This window comes from Cynocephalus volans, chromosome 9 (genome assembly GCF_027409185.1).
Source record: "Cynocephalus volans isolate mCynVol1 chromosome 9, mCynVol1.pri, whole genome shotgun sequence".
Lineage (NCBI taxonomy): Eukaryota > Metazoa > Chordata > Mammalia > Dermoptera > Cynocephalidae > Cynocephalus > Cynocephalus volans.
This window is the reverse complement of record NC_084468.1, coordinates 35,734,176-35,754,497: the sequence shown is the minus strand read 5'-3', so window position 1 is coordinate 35,754,497 and position 20,322 is coordinate 35,734,176.

The following is a 20,322-nucleotide window of genomic DNA, read 5'->3' as shown; positions in this document are numbered from 1 at the left end:
TATATTTTACAAACATATATTTCAGTCTGTCATTTCTCTTTTAATTTTGTTTATGGTGTCTTTCACCATGTCCAAATTTTTAATTTTAGAGATTGCTTTAGAAGGACCTTACCACGCCATCTTGGAAGCGCAGACACTGGACCTGCTGGTACCTTGATATTGGACTTCTCAACCTCCAGAACTATGCAAAACAAATGGAAACTACCCAGTCTGTGGCATTTTGTTTCAGCAGCAGAAATGGACTATGATAACTTGGTAACTGATGTTTTTATAAAATGCCACTAGTTCCCACCTGTACTCCAAATAAATGAGATTAAAATTGAAAAAAAAAATGACCTTACCACATTAAAATGTAAACAATATTTTCCTATAATTTATGATTTATCATTCTTTCAAAATTACACAGCAATAATGTAATGGTTAAGAGTACAGACTCTGGCACCAACCTGCCTGAGTACAAATCTTGATTATGCTGCGTAATCTCAGAAAAGTTATTTAATTTCTATGTGCCTCAGTTTGCTCACTGTTAAATGGGGACAATAATAGCGTCTATATCTTCTAGGGCTATTGTGAGGATTAAATGAATTAGTACATACGAACTGCTTAGACACCCCTTGCAACACAGTTAAATTCAATAAACATTAGCTGTTATTTTTGCTGTGCCTTTATGACAGTAGTTTTCTAAAATGTTTTAATGTCTAATATAACCCATAAATGCTCCACAAATGCATCCAATCCCTATAAATGGTCTTAACCATTCTGCTACCTGCTTGTATCAATAAAAATGAAAATCAGCAACTGAAGAGAGAAAACTGAAGACTGCAAATAAGAAGGGCAAAGAGTCACACAGCAAATCAAACAGAAGTACCAGCTGCAAAAACTCAACAAGCTGTAAGCAAATAGAAGAACATAAGGTAGAGATTATGTGTTTCAACTGAGTCTTGCCCAGACAGGACTCTTAAATGGCAGCTGCATAAACCTGTCTTATTCCATCGAAGCAAATGTGCTGTTAATATTCAAAGGAAGCTCGTTTCCTACACAGTTAGCAAGTTTCAGGGAAACCCTGTAGACTGGGTCTGTTCAGATCTTTCCAAATCTTTGTTTAGTTCTGGGCAACATTATGCAGTTATCTAGAGAGCTTAATCGTGTCCTGGTTGAGCACTGCAACTGGAAGACCAAGACTGTTAGTTGTTTTTACAATGATAAAGTGTGCCCTTGTTTCATTAGTAATCATTGAAATTTACCAGAAAGGTACATCCAGCCCCCAGTACCCAGTACTTATAATTCTTTAATCTCTTCTATATCTGAGTACCTTTTTTGTGCCTAAAGCTGATTTTTTTTTTCTTAGTGAGTCTTGCCAGAGTTCTCCCTATGACATTTACAAATATTGAGGGAACAGCTCTTGGTTTTACTTACCAAAACTTGCTATATTATGTTCTAATTCATTCATTTCTGATCCTATCAATTCCATTTGTGTTGACACTGACAGGTAATAGAAATATAAAGATTGTTTTTAGATTGTACACATTTCTGAGCAAGGAGCTCATCTCCCTGTTACTTCTTTGAATTCTTTTGTGTTTTCTGGTTGCTTAAGTTAAATGTTTAGTCTTTTTTCTTTCCTGATACTCTTGCTTCATAATTATTTGAATTATCATAGGACAGGGTAACCCCAGCAGACACCTAGGCTATCTAAGATCTATGAAAGTAGATTCACTGTCTCAAAAAAAGCCCTGTATACAAGATGACTATGGAGAAAATGGCAGAACATTAGAACTGAGAGCAGCTTTAAGGAGAGCCAAAGTCCTAGACTACAGATGAAGGATATGATGCCAGAAAATGAGATCATTTATCTGATATTAAGAAGTCAGACATCCTCACACTGAGTCTGTGCTCTAGTTGAGCAGGAAGTCTTAAAAAGCAAAGTAACAAAGAATTCCCTCTTCCTTCTTTCCCTCTCTTCTTCATACCATATCACCTGACAGCCCCTAAAGAACCTTGCTATCTGTTTGTTTTCATAACCAACCAAAGCACAAAATACTGTGTAAATTCTGTTTTCAAAGTTGAGCTTCAGGTAGGCACTGCCCCAGGTCTCTTCCTCCCTTCCAGGTTGGACATTGGAGGAAAGTTCTGGAAGGCAGAGGAGCAGGGCCGGCTTTCCCCTGCTGTCTGCTGCAAAAACATGGTTGATGACATCTTCTTTGACTGTGAATTCTAGATGCAAGCACAGGGAGGTTGAATAATTAAGTTAACTCCGTGAAAAAAGGTAGGTCATATTATTGTGGTTCCTGTCCTTCACACGTTTTCTCCCAGTTACCACTGAGTGATTTCATTGCCTTAATTCTGCAGTTCTTAACCAGAGCTGACAGATAGGTATGCTTATCAGAATCATGTTGGGAGTATTTTTGTCAAAACTCTCCACTTCTTGGATGATACCCAATGAACTAATCAAAGAAAAAGGAATATAAAAGATGAAAAGGAATCTAGGAATGTATTTTGGAAATAATTAGAAATAAGGATAGATGGTCCTCACGTTATTAATGATGAAGACTTTGATCAGCATGAATGTCCAACAACAGGAAAATAAATTATATTACATTTTATGGAGTACGCTTGTAACTATTACAATTACTTTTATTTACTTATTTATTTTGGCAGCTAGCCCATACAGTGATCCAAACCCTTAACCTCAGTATTATAATACTGCATTCTAACCAACTGAGCTAACTGGCCAGCACCTATCACAATTACTTCTAAAAACATCAGAAAAGATACATGGTTTAACTTTCACTGCAAAAATCAGGATTCAAAAATATATACAAAATATGATCACAATTATTTGTTTAAATTATATGCACAGCAGAAAGGCAAATCACCAAAGTGTTAACAGTTGGGGTTTTTTTCTTCTGAATACAGTACCTTATTATTACCTATAGTCCTCATGGTGTACTCTAGATCTTTAGATATGTTCATCCTGCATATCTGCTACTTTGTATCCTTTGACTTACACCTAACCATTTCCTCCTACCCCCACCCTGCCCCTGGTAACCGCTGTTCTCAGTCTCTGTACATTTGGTTTTTTGGGGTTTTTTTTAGATTCCACATAAGTGCAATCATGTAATATTTTTCTTTCTGACTTATTTTACTTAGCATAATGTCCTCCAGTTTTATCCATGTTGTGGCAAATGGTAGGATCTTCTTTTTTAAGTCTGAATAATACTCCATTGTGTGTGTGTGTGTGTGTACACACCAGTTTCTTTATCCATTTGTCCATGACAGACAATGCTGCAATAAACATGGAAGTGAAGATATCTTTACAAGATGGTGATTTCATTTCCTTTAGATATATAGTCAGAAGAGGGATTACTGGGTCATATTGTAATTCTATTTTTAATTTTATTAGGGGATCAAGATAGTGGAATGGTCGGTAACCAGTGTCACCCTCTCCCACAATCAACCAATTTACAACTATTAAAAAGCAACGAAATGGGCTGAACCCGTGGCGCACTCGGGAGAGTGCGGCACTGGGAGCGCAGCAACGCTCCCGCAGCGGGTTCGGATCCTATGTAGGATTGGCTGGTGCACTCGCTGGCTGAGTGCCAGTCACGAAAAAGACAAAAATAAATAAATAAATGAAAAAAAAAAAAAAAAGCAACGAATTGCCAAGCTGGGGCCACTAGAGCTCAGAGGAAGAGGAAGAGAGACCTATGGAGTTCATGAAGGCAGGAGAACCAACGATGGGAGACAGAAAGGACCACCTCGACCATTTCAAGCCCCGGCCATTTCAAGGCTGGCCCTCGTGAGCACATAAAGCAAGAGCTGGCAAAAGCCACAGCTGTGCCCTTTGTATGAAGTTGCTTTGAGGCTGTAGGGTAGAAGAGGGCCTTGGTGGTCTCCAGGCCAACAAGACCACTAACACGGTTCCTGTGGACCGACATAGGAGTGAGGGGCCATAACAACTGAAAAAAGGACCCACTCAGCGGCCAGTGAGTCACCACAAGCGAACTGTGCATGGCCCATCGCATGGAAGTGTTTGGAGTGCAGGCAGTGGGGGAGACGGGCCACTGGGGAACACTGAGGCACAGCATGGACAGCTGATCTGCCCTCCAATCAGCACAGGACCACCCAGTGGAGACTGGTCAGGAATATGGAACTGGAGGAGGGGGAGTTTGCTGAAAAGACACAGGCCCAGACCAGAGTCTCCACACAACCCAGGTGTACCAGACCTCACAAGACCTGGAAGTGCTTACGAGGTCAACAGTTAAAACCTGAGCTGCACAAAAAGCCTTCCCCAGAGAATCAGCAGCAAAGCAGCAATTTAGATCAACCACAGGGTTTAAGTACTGGTTCCCACAGGAAGTTCCCCCATTTTAGAAGTAAGCAAAGGACAGCAAATTAGTTCTAGTGCAGAGTTTAAGTGGTGGGAATAGTGAAAGAAAACCCACACATCAGAGACAAAGTTCTGACATTAACCAGTAAAGGTCTAACACCACCAAAGAACACTTTTAAAACCTAGAAGGAATGGAAGCCCCTCGGGCTTCCAAACTGGGATGGTGGGTGGCCGAGGGCCTCAGCCATGCCTCCTTTACATCCGCATCCAGCCCAGTGACGACCACCAGGCTACTGCCGGAAGCACCCCAGGCTCCCCTGCCAGAATGAGGGGGCATGCCACGGGCTCACACCAAATGTCCCACCCTCTTCTTCCCACCCTATCCCCATCCTCCTTCCCCTCTTTCCCTCCCTCCAGCTGCTCCACAATATCTTAGGATGTAAAAGATAAATAAATTTTGTAAAACAATTTTTTATTAAGAACTCAATAGTATTTTCCATAATGGCTACACCAATATACATTCCCGCCAACACTGTACAAGGGTTCCCTTTTCTCCACACCCTCACCAACACTTGTTAACTCTTGTCCTTTTGATAATAGCTATCCAGTTGTTTGTTTTGAATAGGATTAATGGAGACTTTTAAAATTTTTTCTTCTTTATATCTTTTTCATATTTTCAGTGTTTTTCTCACAAGCACTATTGCTTTTACAATCAAAAGTAAGTCAAGAAAAGTTTATGAGAGGAAACCTCAAATCTGTACCTTCTATTTCTTACAATCAGTTCTGGAGAAAGAAAAAATGAGAAAAGAAAAGGAAGATACGAAAAGAAGAGGGAAGAGGATGAGGAAGGAGAAGAGGAGAGAGAAAGTTATAATGCAGAGAAAAGGAAATCTGGTTGGTTTACCAATAAGGGGTGATAATCAAAATAATTAACAAGAGCCCCACCCAGGCTCCACACAGTGAGAACAGAGTTTGACTGTGACTAACCGGTCCACTCACACTGGTATATACCCACTGACTGTCAGCCTGTTTTCAGGCTTGCTTTACAAGGGAGGGTGTTGTTGAAAATACCCTGACCATAACTTTGAGTTTTGTGTACATTGTCTCCTTGCACAGAGCACATTTCCCTCCATCTCCATCTGATGCTTCATCACCGTGAAGCCTTTCCTGGATGTCCTGGTCAAAATAAACTCTCTTCTTCTATCTCCCCATAGCCTCTCCACGTATTTCTAATGTAGTGCTATCATAAATGCTGCCTCATAGTGTAGCAGTGTGTGCCCTATTGTCTTTCCTGCTATTGCATAAATCCTTAAGGGCAGGGACTGTATCTCCACAGCATCTTACATGGCAGAAATCACATTCAAATTCTCATCCAGTTATATTCAAAGCAAGAACTTTGTCATCATGGGGTGCCTTCCAGAGAGTACCTGGGGTTATGGCAATCAATTGCTTTTTGCAACTTTGGGTTGCCACACCCAGGATCTGAGCAACTTACTGAAGTGGGAGAAGAGAGGTTTCCTAAACCTGTCCCTCTGAGAAGACAAGTTCAAAGGGAAGTTGGCCTGGTGTGCAAGCAGTGCCCTCTACTGACAGTGAAAGTAGAGTGAGATGTAGGTGAAGATCTTCCTTTCTTCTGGGCTGGGAGTGGAGGGAAAGGGAGAAGAGGAGGGGGAAATGAGGGAGCAAACTGTCAACATCAAGGAGGTATCAACTGGACATATTCTCAGAGATACCTACAGGGAATACTGGGTGCTGCTTTTGCAAAAAAGCAAAAGAGTTCAGAGATTCAACAATCATTCATCCATTGATTTAACAAACATTAATACTACTTTACCCAGGCATGTGCTGAACACTGGGAAGTGTTGAGATATGACAATACACATTGTTGAAAAGGTTGCAGTGAAATGGTCATTCTCACAGATTTGAACACACGCTGCTGAGTGAACTGATCCAACATCACTGTATTAGTTTGCTAGGGCTCCACTAACAAAGTGCCACAGACTGGATGGCTTAAACAACAGAAATTTATGTCTCACAGTTCCAGAGGCTGAAAGTCCAAAATCAAAGTGTCAGCAGGGTTGGTTCCTGAGGGCTGTGAGGGAAGGATCTGTTCCAGGCTTCTCTCCTTGGCTTGTAGATGGCCATCTTCTCCCTATGTTTGCACACAGTCTTCCCTTTATGCATACCTCTGTGTCCAAATTTCTCCTTTTTTATAAGAACACCAGCCATTTTGGATTAGGGCCCACCGAAATGACCCCATTTTAACATAATTACCTCTGTAAAGATTTACCTCCAATTAAGATCATATTCTTAAGTACTGGGGGTTAAGACTTGAATATATGATTTGGTGGGGGGACACAATTCAACCCATAACACCCATCAACATCTTAGGCTATAATCCAAAGCTAAACCCAAAGGTTATCAGACAACACTGAACTGGTTCTCTGGCCATGCTGCATGTAGACTATCACCCAGCATTATCTCTGGGAGCAAAGGCAGCAGGACACCAAGCTTGGCATCAATAGGTAAGAAACAAGCTGGCACTCCCCTCCTGCCAAGGGCGTCAGCAGCCCTCTCCTGGAGCTCAGCTCCTGTTTTCCGGTCTGGTTCCTGGCATTAGGGATGGGGCCACAACAAACAATGAAGGTGACAGCATGCCCTGGAACCTCACTTTGGAAGGATTTGCCAAGGGCAGAAGAGAGCCTGAGAAAAGCAGAAGCTCATGCCTTTCAATATGCAACCCATCAAGATAGGCTAAATATATCTAAATGCCTCTACCAAATTCCACAATAACTGATAAAATCATTAAACTAGACACCACTAAATAAAATACACCAATCTGCTTTCAATGAAATATTAAAACTGAATTCTCAAACAAGTTCCCCCCAAATTAAATAAATCTCTCAACTGTAAACATGTAAAACTACATTTCATATCACTTACTCCCTAGTTTCAATCCCTTCTCAGCACATCAAAGAGGAACTAAAGTAGAAAAAACATCACTGAGCAAAATGAGGATATTTGAAAAACAAGTGCACTGTCCTAAATGGCCCATGACACATTAACTCAATCATTTAAGTTAATGCCAAACCTGATATAGCTACTGAACAGGAAATGATCTCATTTAGTAGCATCTGGCCAAAAAGATACAGCCAAAATATATATATATATAGTCAACAATTTCCAATTAGGAGACAAAAAATGGATGAGGTATGTTAAGTTCATCCATGTGTTCTTACTAGGAGTTTAACTGGTTCATTTTCTTTTTTATTTTATTACTACCACAATAAACACAAGTTGGGATGGTCAGTGTGTATAGCAAGTAGACAAAAAAAAATTGAGGTTAATTATTGAGGGTAGATTATAGTGAAGACTCCAAGTAATCCAGTTGCTAAAGTTTGGCATAAAAAAGATACAGGAGGTCCTTTCAAACCTGAAAGATATCTGGTGAATATTCTGAACCTCATCAGAAGTATGAACCAAATAAAAAATACATAAAACATCATCTACTAGTACTCTCTTGATGGAAGTAGTGCAGTATTCACGGGCTAGTTTCTGACCTCTAGTGGTAAAAATTCTTCAAATATATCATACTCAATTCTGAATTATGGCCACTATTGGGGATAGAATCCATCTATAAAGAATTAAAAGAACAACAGTCATCTACAGTTTCAGAGAAAATTGGTCTCTTTGATTCTAGGTAGTTCTGGGAATATAAGTGAATTCCTTGGCTGACTTCTACTGATTTCAAGCTTCATGCAAATAGCCTTATCTGAGAACTCTAGACAAAGCAATAACCCTTGGGTTAGTTTTTAGATTCTTTTCCTCTGCCCAACCTCTTCAGAGTACTAGTGATTAGGAAAAAACCCCAAAGCAAGCAAGCAAAGAAAGGTACAGATAATTGGTTCCCATGTAAGTGCTAACAGGTACATATACATCACTTAATCACACATCATAGTGTTTCCAAAACAAAAAGCAATACTGATACACCAAGAGGAATGTAACACTTAGACATCTGAAAGTAATCTTTCCATTATCATTTATAACTAGTCACTTAAAACTTTGAAACCATAGAGAGGATGTAACCAATTCAGATATTGGCCCAATAGGTTAGCAAGATTGCCAACACAACATTCTTCTGAAAACAATAGCAGAATAAAATTTTGGCAGAAACCTCTTCTTCAAGAAAAGCAAAACTGCCTTTCCTGATAATAGGATCATCACTTGGACTCAAGCCTATTTTGTTAACATAAGCAATGAAATGGGTAGTTCCCTGATCTTAATTATCAGAGCTACCTAGAGATGCTGCTGCTTGTGAAGCTCACTACCTTTGGTCCATATTATATAGTCCTTTCCACTGTTCTAAACATTGTTCTTCAGAACCCACACATACATGCAACTTTGTCACACCCACTCTCCATGGTTTTCTCTCTCCTACTAGCACTTTCTTGTATTTGTACATATGTAGGTAGGTATGCATATCCTTTCACCATCTTGTCCACCTCTGCACCCAGTCTGGCCCACTACCCTCAACCAAAGTTAACTATCTACTGTTTATCTTTACATAGACTTTTACCTGTTCATATAATCATAAATATGCACATATATCAGTTGCCCTTAACTGTTTTACAAAAATAAAATTATATACATTTTTCTGATTTTTGTTTGCTTAACAATAATACATCATGGAAAGCCCTCCAAGTTAACCAGTATGAATCTGTGGTAGACTGTATTATTCAAAAATTGCCACAATGTCATGCTCCACGTACTCTTCCAGAACCTTGCCATTCTCCTGTAGAAAATGTGGAGTCCATTTCCACTCCTCTTGAACCTGGGTGGGCCTGAGACTGTCTTGACAAATAGAATGTGGCAGAAGCAATGCTGCATGACTTCTAAGACTAGATTAGAAAAAATGATACGGCCCCTCTCTCCACCACATGTTGTGAGGGAACCCAGGTTACACTGGAAGCCCATTTGCAGAAGTTCTGACAAACAGCTCTAGCTATGGTCTCAGCCAACAGCCAAAATGGCAGACATGTGAGTGAATGGCCCTTCAGATGTTTCCAGAACTGGCCATTGGGTCCTTCTCAGCTTTGTCTTCCAAATGAGGTCATGGAGAGTCATCTCCATTGTGATTTCAGTCTCTGTTATGTCTTGTCCAAATTCCTGACCCACAGAAATTAAGCATATTAAGCATAATAAAACTGTTGTTTTATGTAAATTGTAGGGAAATTTGTTACATGGCAACTCGAACAGGAACTGGAATTGTTGTTTTATGTAAATTGTGGGGAAATTTGCTACATGGCAACTGGAACAGGATTAACTCACCTTTCTGAGTGGCTGTATGTGTTTCACAGTATGGCTTCAATACTCCCTTTCCAAGGGCATTCACTTGGTTTCCAGTTTTTGCCACTATGAACCTTACTGCAGTAAATATCTTTGAATATACTCATATATCTTCAGACTAGGTTTTTATTTCTATAAGAATTCAGCATAGATTTGCTAAGTTAAATGTGTATTTTAATTTAATAGTTTTGTTTTGGGTGTTTTTTTTTTTTTTTCGTGACCGGCCGCACCGCGCTCAGCCCATGAGCGCCCGGCCATCCCTACACAGGATCCGAACCCGTGGGCAGGAGAGCGCTACTGTGCTCCCAGCGCCGCACTCTCCCGAGCGCACCACGGAGTCAGTCCGTGTTTTGGTTTTTTGTGTTTTTTTACCTTCTATTCATAAAGTATTCACCTTGTTTGGGAGAGGTAACTTTTGATTTCTCTTTTCTGCTACTATCTACATTTTATTAATATAGTTTTTCTTTTTATAAATTTCTTCCTCTATTCTCTTTTATGGTTATTTTTCCAATTTTTTAAAGATGAGCACTGAGTTCTAACCTTTCTAATTCTTTGTGTACAGTTTTTGCTAGATCTTACAAGTTTGGTTATATTGAGTTTTCCTTTTTTTGCTTTACAGAGTCAATTTAGTTTCTAATTTGATGCAAGAATTAGGAGGATCATCTTAAATTTCAAATAATTGGTTAAAATGTTTAAGTCTTTTAAACATTTTTTTTTTTTTTTTTTAAAGATGGACCGGTAAGGGGATCTGAACCCTTGGCTTGGTGTTGTCAGCACCACGCTCAACCAGTGAGCTAACCGGCCATCCCTATATAGGATCCGAACCTGGGGCCTTGGTGTTCTCAGCACCACACTCTCCCGAGTGAGCCACGGGCCAGCCCAAGTCTTTTAAACATTTCTAATTTTATTAATTTACTTCTAATTTCATCAGATACGTGAAATATAAAAATCTCTACTTTTAAGATTTTTTTTTGGTGGCCAAGCTTATGATCAATTTTTGTAAATAGTCAATGGCCATTTGGAAATATATATTCTGATTGAATGTATGATTCTGTATATATTTATTAAAGCAAGTGTGTCTATTAGTTTCTCTATGGTCTTACTTTTTGTCTACTAGATCTTAGTTCTGGAAGAGGTACAGTAAAACCTACTTTCATTTTTATGAAGTTATCCCTACATTTATAACTTTTTTATTTATATATATTTAGCTATTGTTGTTTGATGTACACCTTCATGTATTACATCTTTTACATCTCCCTGAATAGTTCATTAAGTTTGCTCACCTTGTCTGATACTAAAAAATACCCCAATTTTTAAGGCTGGCCAGTTAGCTCAGTTAGTTAGATAGAGTGTGGTGTTATAACATAAAGGTCAAGGGTTCAGATCTCTTTACGGGCCAGCCGCCAAAAAAAATCCACATTCTTAATTTGTTTGTATGTATGTGGTATTGCTTTTCCAATCCAGAATTGACCTTTGGGTCCTCTGGCTTTCTTGTCTTCCAAACAAGGCCTCAGACACCATGGAGAACAGACAAAACATCTCCACTGTGATTTCAGTCTCTCTTTTGCTTTGTCCAAATACCTGACTCACAGAATCCATAAGCTAATAATCACTTTATTTCTTTTATCACTTTAAGTTTCTTGTAGACAACATATAACTGAGTTTTTTAATTCAATCTGATGGTCTTTGATAAAAACTTAATTAAGCTCATTTATATTTAATACAACCACTGATATTCTTGATTTTATTCCTGCTCTCTTGCTTATGCTTACTATTAAACTTATTTAATTTCCTTTTTTCTTTTCCTTTATATTTACTGCTATGATCAAGCTACAATTTATTCTTCTTCCCCTTACAAGTTCAAAATGATATTATGCTCTCTCATTGCAGTAGTGGTGGGGTTTTGGGGGGGGCAGCTGGCCAGTACAGGGATTGAACCCCGGACCTTCGTATTATCAGCACCACATTCTAACCAACATAGCTAACCAGCCAGCCCTAGTCGTGTTCTTGTTTAAAGATGCATCACATATTTTATTGCTATTATGTGAAAAGATACTATTTCCGCACCAAGTTATTCTATTCCCTGATACTTTCCCTCCACCCCCAACAAGATATTTTTTAAGATTGTTTTTACCTCTTACTCCCCACTCCCCGACCCCACCTCTTGGGTTTTGCTGAAAAATTTGGCAGCTTTTACTCCCAGGTTCTCATTAGGTAAGTCTCATTTATCTTAAGCATCTTTATTTAACACATATAGTACACACTTCCAGTCATTCTGTCATCCATGAATATTACAAGGCTCATTGTTCACTCATCATTTTTCCTTTCTACTTCATCTTCTTCTTTCTTGAAGTCTCTAGTCTCATTAATTTGTTGGTCAGTTAGAGTCCTCTTTTCATAGTTTCTTCAGAAGGGAGTATATGGGTGATATATTCTTGGAATCCTTACATTTCTGCATCTCTTTCACCTTGGCTGGTGAATGAATGATGGATGCTTGGCTGGAACGAGACTTCTTGGGTTACTTTTCTTTTCTCTCAATAGGTTATAGACATGATGATTCCATTGTCTGATACCAGTCCAATTCTCTTCCAATTGTAAATAACTTCTTTCGGGTTGGAAACTTATAAGATTTTTCTCTTTAACCTTAAGATCCAAGAATTCTGTCAGAATATGTTTAGGTGTCTTTTTTCTCATCGATCCCACCTAGAATTTAGAGAGCACTTTCAACTTGCAAATATAAGCCTTTATTCAGCTCAGGAAATTTGCTTCTATTAAACTTGGTTTATCTCATGTAAGTCACTCTGAAACTCCTTTCCTGGATTTGTCCTCCCTTCTAGCAGTTATAGTAACAATTTTAGAGTTTGAAAAGGAAGATTAATGCTTTTCCTGATACTACTGGATCATTACAGACACCAGCTCAATTATCTGATTACAACATTTGGTACTAGAAAGCAGCCTAAGGTAAAATATAATAAAATACACATAATACATACACTAGATAACTCACTCTAATATCAAATATCACATTTTCAGTATATTTTAAAACACATTCATTAATTTAATTTTGTCTATTTTTTAAAATGGTTTTCTAATACACAGTTTTTAAAGAAAAAAGTCCAGACAATGAGAGTAAAATCTCCCTCTCCTACTTCTGACTCCCTAGACCTATCCCCAAGGTAACCTGCTGTTCAGTTTCTTACAGAATCTTTCAGAAATTCATGTGAAACACGGACAAAAATTATTGCTGTGTGAGTATTCATAGCTCCCTTTCTGCCTACTAACAAAAAAATTCAGACATTTGCACCCTGAGCACTTCTTACTCCCCATATCCCCACCCCACATTGTCTTACTCAGATAGGATCAGTAAGGGGGGCGGGGGAAGGGAGGAGGATTACAAGAAACCTTGGAGTTGAGATGAAAGATTTATGTGCAAAAGGCCCAGCACTATTATTCACAAGGGGTTGGGTGGAGAGTTGGAAAGTAAGAGGAAGGGGTGACAGATGAAGCCAAGCACTAGCAGAGGTATCAGGGAGGATTTTGGTTAAAGGGGGAGAGTAAAAAACATGGAGACAGAAGTTCTGAGCTATCTACAGGATATGAGAATAAGATAGAAGAGACAGAAAGAATATGTGGGGAAAGCAGATTTGAAGAGGTGTTCATACGTTACATTTGTATAACTTGTGTTATATAAAACAAGAGTGTTTCATGTAAGTTCTTTGAGGAATACAAAGATTAGAATTACTTTTACTGTCTTCTGAACATGACACTTCCTGAAGCTGAGTCATGAGGGGCCTGGAATCTATTCTAATCACTCTATATGAGGGTTTGCATTAATGTGTGTATACACATACATACATACGTATATGTACACAGAGATGTATAGATCTATCTACATAAATCCTTAAAAAAAGGGGGTCACACTGTGAGTCTCCCTTTGCACCTTGTTTCTTTTTCCCTTAAAAATATAGACTGACTGATTTTTATCCTTCCTACTTCCAAAAAGACTTGTTAGCTTACAATAAAATCACAAGCATATGACCTAAAACTATTAACGTGACTATTAACAAGAAATATAAGGGCCAAGGGAAAAACTATATTCAGAAATTCTAGCTAATCATTTCATGAGTGTAATACAAAATTAATAAGATGCATTAAAAATAGATTCCTAAGTAACCAACTGCCAGAAATTATTTTTGGAGTGAAAAAATTAATTTACCTAAAAAGACAGAACAATGAAAAGACAAACTTAGTTCAGAGCTTAAAGAGACAGTGAGCTCTTCTTAGTATATAGCCCCATCCCCCTCACAGTCTTAGCAAAGAGATTCAGGAGAGTTGCCATCAATTCTGAATTGTTTCTATAAATAGTGAAACCATAATAATCCAAAATACTGAATAATTTTTAAAGTATATTTTATTGGTTTACATAAATTCAGATGAATAAAAAAACAGGAAGAAGCAACTTCAAACAAAACAGTGAGGTCCCACTGCAAAGAATTGTTCAGAAAGACCAGTGAAACTCCATTTCTCACAACTTTGTCCTCTTAACTCCTCCTGGTGACCCTATCCATCTCATCTCTCCAGTCAGTACAAAGCAGCAGAATAAAGCAAAATAATCCATATAAATCTTTCCTCAAAATGGGGCTGTGGTGAGTCAGATCCTATCAGTGTGAAGGATGGAAACCATACAAATAAAGAACTTTTTAAAATTCACCTATACTTCCAGCAGACTGTCTTTCAATCTTCCTCTCCACTCTATCACCTGTCACCTTCCTGGGTAATATGTACACAAAATGGATGATCCTGAAATTTGATATCAGTTCTGTGACCTCCACTCTGATGACCATCAACTCCAAGCTCAGCCACAAATCAAACTCTGTTGGGAACAAATATCCGCATCCCTAATATCTTGAACTCTGAAATTCTCTCCCTTTCTACAACCTCCTTTCACTTTCCTCAAACCTTCCAAATTTCTTTACTTCATCTACACCTTCACTACTCACCTCCATTTTCCCAGGCTATCAAACCCCTCTGGATTCCAGTGACTCCTTACCCAGCCTGTATCTCACAGTCAACCATTTCAACCCTCTATGTAGAGTACCCTGAATTCCTTCCCCCTTCCTTTCCACAGTGACCCCTATTTAACTTTCTGCCAATTATTAACCCTGCTTAAACCAACTGATGTCTGTTTCTCCTCCCTGACTCCTAAGAATTGCTGGAGAAAAATCACTTAATTGACACAACAAGCAAGTACCAGATGCTTAGGACATACAGATCTCAGTCTGAAACCTGGCTCTGCTATTTATTAGCTGGCAAAGTTTTGGAAATTTACATAACCTATGTGTTTCCCAGTTTGTAAAATGGGGTATATTCATTATATAGTTTTTAGCTGTAAATAACACAAAACCCAACCAAAAGTAGCTTATTGTCTCCCATAACAAGGGAGCCAAAATTTGGTTCCAGGACTAGGTTAGGGGCTCAATGACATCATCAAGAACAGAAGTTCTTTCCTCTGTATGCTCCACCACCTTAGCATGGGCTAAGGGCCTTAGGTTTGTCTCTATGATTTCAACATGCTGATTGCAATTCCAGGCGTCACATATAGACACAAAGTCCTGCTGAAGAACAGAACATTTCCTCTCATGTGCTTCTCTATATTACAAAGGAAACCCTTTCCTAGAACTATCCTAGTAGAATTCTCTTTGGCACAGTCATATATTTATTTACCCTTTAACCAATTACTGGCAAAGGGAAATGGGATTGCCACAACTGGCTTTTCGAACCATCACAATTCACCTTCTTGGGGCTAGAGAAGGGTCAATCTTCCCTGAGCACGTTACCACCAGATACCTGAACAAAATCAGTTGTGATAACAAGAAAGAATACCTGTTGAGTAAGCCAACAATGTCTGCCATGTGGGCAATAATACCTACCCCATTTGGTGGTTATGAAGATTATATTGGGTACATTTGCAAATTACCTAGTGGTGCCTAGCACATAATAAACATAATGGTTTTCAAATATGTCCACAAATTATTTGACATGCTATCCTTCAAAAGGTAGAGCTAATTTCCCTATGCTTGCCTGTGAGCTGAACTTGTGACTTGGTTCTAACAAATAAGAATTTGGCAGATAATGGTGAGACTTCCAACACTAGTTATAAAAGGCATTGTAGCTGGTTTTGTTCTCATAAACGGCTCACTCTGGGCAGAGCCAGCCACCATGTTGTAAGAACACTCAAAGAGCCTTTGAAGAGGTCCACATGGGGAGAAATTAAGGATTCTCACCAACTACATGGCACCAACTTACAAGCTACATGAGTGAGCTACCACCTTGGAAGTGGACTTCCCCAGCCTGTCCAGACTTCAGATAACTGACATCCCAGGCCAACATCTTGGTTGTAACCTCATTAAATACTCCAAGCCAAAGCCTCCCAGCTATGCCATTCCCAAATCCTATGAAACTTTGAGAATAATATTTGTTGTTTTAAACCACTATGTTTTGGGGTAATTTTTTATACAGCAATAGATAATACAGATTTTGGTACCAAAAGGGGGGGTTCTACTGCAACAAAAATGTAAAAGTGTGAGAGTAGCTTTGGAACTTGGCAGTAGACTGAAGCCATAAGAACCTTGGAGAGAATTTAGTGAAAATCTGAAGGGCCTTAAAGAGGCTGTTAGTAAAGCCTGGTGGCCTTTGAGGAAACAACCAGTAAGGCCAGTATGCTTCATTAGCTTACTAAGACAGCTCAAGTAAAATGTATCTTGGTCTTCTCCTTGATTAATTTCAAGTCTTAGCTTGCTGAAAGATAATACAGCATCATGGTTAAGTGCGCACACTTTAGAGCCTGCCTGCCTTAATTTGGATCCTGGCCATCACTTCCTATCTGTGTAATCCTTGGTAAGGTGCCTAACCTCTTTGTGCCTCAATTTCCTCCACTGATTTGTTATGAGGATTAAATAAGTTACTACACGTAAATTTAAAAGAATACAGATTTCTTTCTGTATCCCATGGCAGAATTGGTTATGACTGCGAACATGCAAACCAGGATTTGGGTAGAAGCCAAGGAACAGTACCTTGAGTAGCTAAGAAAAGGATAAAGTCTTTGTATGGTGGGCTATACGTCCAGGGTAGTATTTCTTAAGGTGTGGCCCAAGGGCATCAGACTCACATTGGGTGTTTATTTAAAATGAAGGGCCCAACCTTCTCAGATTGATTCAGGAAGTCTGAAGGGAGGTAAAAATATATATTTTAACTACGCATTTTGTGGATGATTCTTCTGTATGCTATAGCTTGAGAATCACTACTCTGGGGAAAGGGAGCTCAGGGAATTAGCCTAAAGATTAATTTCTTTGAACCCTACTGTTTTATCTTAACTATGGCAAATTTTTCCAATCTTCAATTTATCCATTTTTGTCTTAATATACAAATAAGCTACATTAAGTAACAAAGAAATTGTATTATTTGCCATTGATTATGATTGATGCTCCTGAAAGATATGCTAAGTTTATCCTGGACTTGGGGTACTTCCTGGTATACCTGTGCCAGTTGACATGCAAGGGTTTTGTGACAAGTGTCAACCCATTTTATTTCTAGTGTCTGTTTTGACAAGTACCATCAATGTAGTAAATATGGACATTTGGTAATCATACTCCAGCTCCACTTTTTTAAATGAGCATTTCTGTACTGGAGAGGCTGGAAAGTTTAAAAATTATTTTACCAGACCCCTCTTGCAAATAAAATTCTATATATAAAATAGTTTCTACCAATTACATACACTCAATGAGATTTGGGAGGCAAAAGATGGAGGCCATCTGTCTACTGCTATGGCCCATTCTGCTAAAAAGTTAAGTTGTAGACATGTCAGGTTTTCCTGCAACACTTTTCTGTGCCTTGTCACCAGCTCTGGGTATATTGAGACAGTTATGGCAATGGTGCCATGGTGGCCTCCTGATTCCTCACATTTAAATTATGGCAGAGGTAGCAGCTACTATGGTTGCTAACTCTGCAGTGCTGTGGAAGTCATTCCCAGAGCCAAATCTATATCCACTTCTCCAGCTTTACACCAACTTTGTAAAAATACTTTTTAAAAGTTTTAAATATATTCAAAAGTAGATGTTATAGTACAAAGAATGCCTATCGTCAACATTTACCGTCTTATGGCCAATCTTGTTTCGTAAGTACCCCCAACCATTTCCTCCATCTTATTTGGAAGTAAATACCAGACACTGTATCATTTTATGTATATTTCAGCATGTATCTTTCTAAAAAGTAAACTCTTTAAAAAAATATAATTATGTCATTCCTACAGTAGCAATAGTTCTTTATAGGGTCAATGTTCACATTGCCAATTGTCTTGTTATTGTCATAGTTTTTGTCGAACTAGTACCAAAAAAAGGTCCACAAATCTGTTGATATGTCCACATATCAATTGATTGATATGCCTCTTAATTCTTAATGTATAAATTCTCCATCAGTGTGGTTTTATTTTCTTTTGAAGTTATATGGAGAAACTGTGTTGTTAGAGGTTCCCGCAGTCTGTATTTTGGTAACTGTATCCAAGTGGTGGTGTTTGACATATTCCTCTGTAATTCCTATAGGTTGGTTGTTGGATCTACAGGCCTGATCAGATTTAATCACGCAAGATGAAGGTGCATTCTCCCTGACATTTGCATTAACCTCTGCCAGAAAGCTAACAGTGGCATCATTAGGCTGGAACCTCTTTAAACTCAATTCATTTCTTGAAGTTTTCTTTTACTACCCTGGGTGATGTGACTTTGGGCTGTTGTTAATCTGTGAAGGACAGTAGTGATCACAAATTCTTGGGTTTTTTTTGTTTTTTGGAGGGGGAGGGAGGGTTTCTTGCTCTGCTCAGTGCCAAGGCAACATTCCTTGCAGTCCTTCTGGGAGAGGGAAAGAAGCCCTAATTTATCCTCACTGAGGATGAAGCCCTTTAGGGTGCTAGCTTTATGGGGTGCCTCTTTTTAGCCCCCAAGTCTGCTGGCCTTTGTCTTCTGTCCCTGCACCCCAAAACTTTGAAAACTGAAACTCAAGGTGAGTCAGGATCAGAGGCACCTTTTGCAAAAGCACCTCTACATGTTTTCACTTAGATTTTCGGCCTAAGCCCCTACTACTTTATCAACTATGCAATATTTTAAGGGTGTTTTCACTATTTTCATCCAGAATTTTTTAGTTTTCCAACTCACCAGGTGGGAAGGTCAGTCTGAGTAGCTAAGAAACACACACACAACATACATATATCCTATATTAAATAGGGCAGGCTGATGTACTAATGCCAGAAACATGCTTTAACTAATATACTTCCTTCCATGAGCACTCATTGAGCTAGTCCATGTCACTTAGCATCTTTCCTAATTAAGGCTAGAACAGAATCGTACACAGCAATCCTCCCCCAAAACACTTCCCTTATGCCATGGTTATGACTTGTCCCAAGTCCAGGGTTGAATGCTATTAATATTTTTGTTTTCCTTAGAGAGCACCTGAAATTTCCCAAAATTTCACAAGCAAGAACATTCTAGAACATCATTTTAAATAGAACTTCATTTGTTATACCATTTATATAGCAACCCACAATCTATATACCTAAAGACAAGACTAAAAGCAAATAAAAGGATATTTATGCATTCTTTCATAGCTTCCTATTTAAAATATTTACATCTGATGCCTTTAAATCCAGAGGAAAGAAAGCATATTCAGTATTGACTATTTTGTGATATCTTGTAAATAAGTAATAACTCCATCACATTTCTTCATCCCACTTTCACACACTGCGGCTGCTCCTGTATCTGCCCAGAGATAGAACTGCTGAAAGATCATGTCCTCTGTCATTTCTCTACTACAAAATATAGTCATTCCTCACTTCTGTTAAGAAATGTTTATATTTTGGAACTTCACTAATGTTAAAATGCAAATAATTCATTAGCTATTAAAATTAAATAACCTCTAACAAATTAAATTTACCTAAATTGAGATTACTACGAGTGCTCCAGAACAATAATGCTTAAGAGAAAATGAAAGTCAATATACAAATAAATTAACTAAGCAGTATCACTGAACTAACGTACACACCTAATCTAGTTGCCATAACTGAGTTATCAGATCAAAAGTGATCACATTAGCAGTTAAGTCATTAACTGAAAGTCCATTCCATTAGCCATGTTGGTTACTAATATCATTTGAATAAAGTTAAAACAATACAACCATTATTTTTTTTATTTCTAGCACATAGAAGCCATCAACAAAGATCTGTTGAAGAAATGTATTAAGAACTAATTTTCACATTATTTGCATATGGTAATTAAAAATGATGTGTCAGAGACTATTCATTCCCCTAATATACATTCTCTTTCCTCCAAGAGATTACACACATTTTAGCTGAACATATGGCAATCTGAAATAGACATTTTCCCTGCCTCCCTGGCAGCAAGACATGATCACATGACTAAGTTCTGGCCAAGGATGTAAGCTGAAGTGTCCTGTGGCAGCTTCCAAAAATCACCTTTAAGACTGTTGGCACCTGCCGTTTGCTCCCTTCTTCTTTGTCCTTCCTCCAATAGAATGTTGATGTGATGGTTAGAGCTCTAGCCACCCACCCTGGCTGAGAAAAATGAGGGCCATACCCTGGGTTTGGC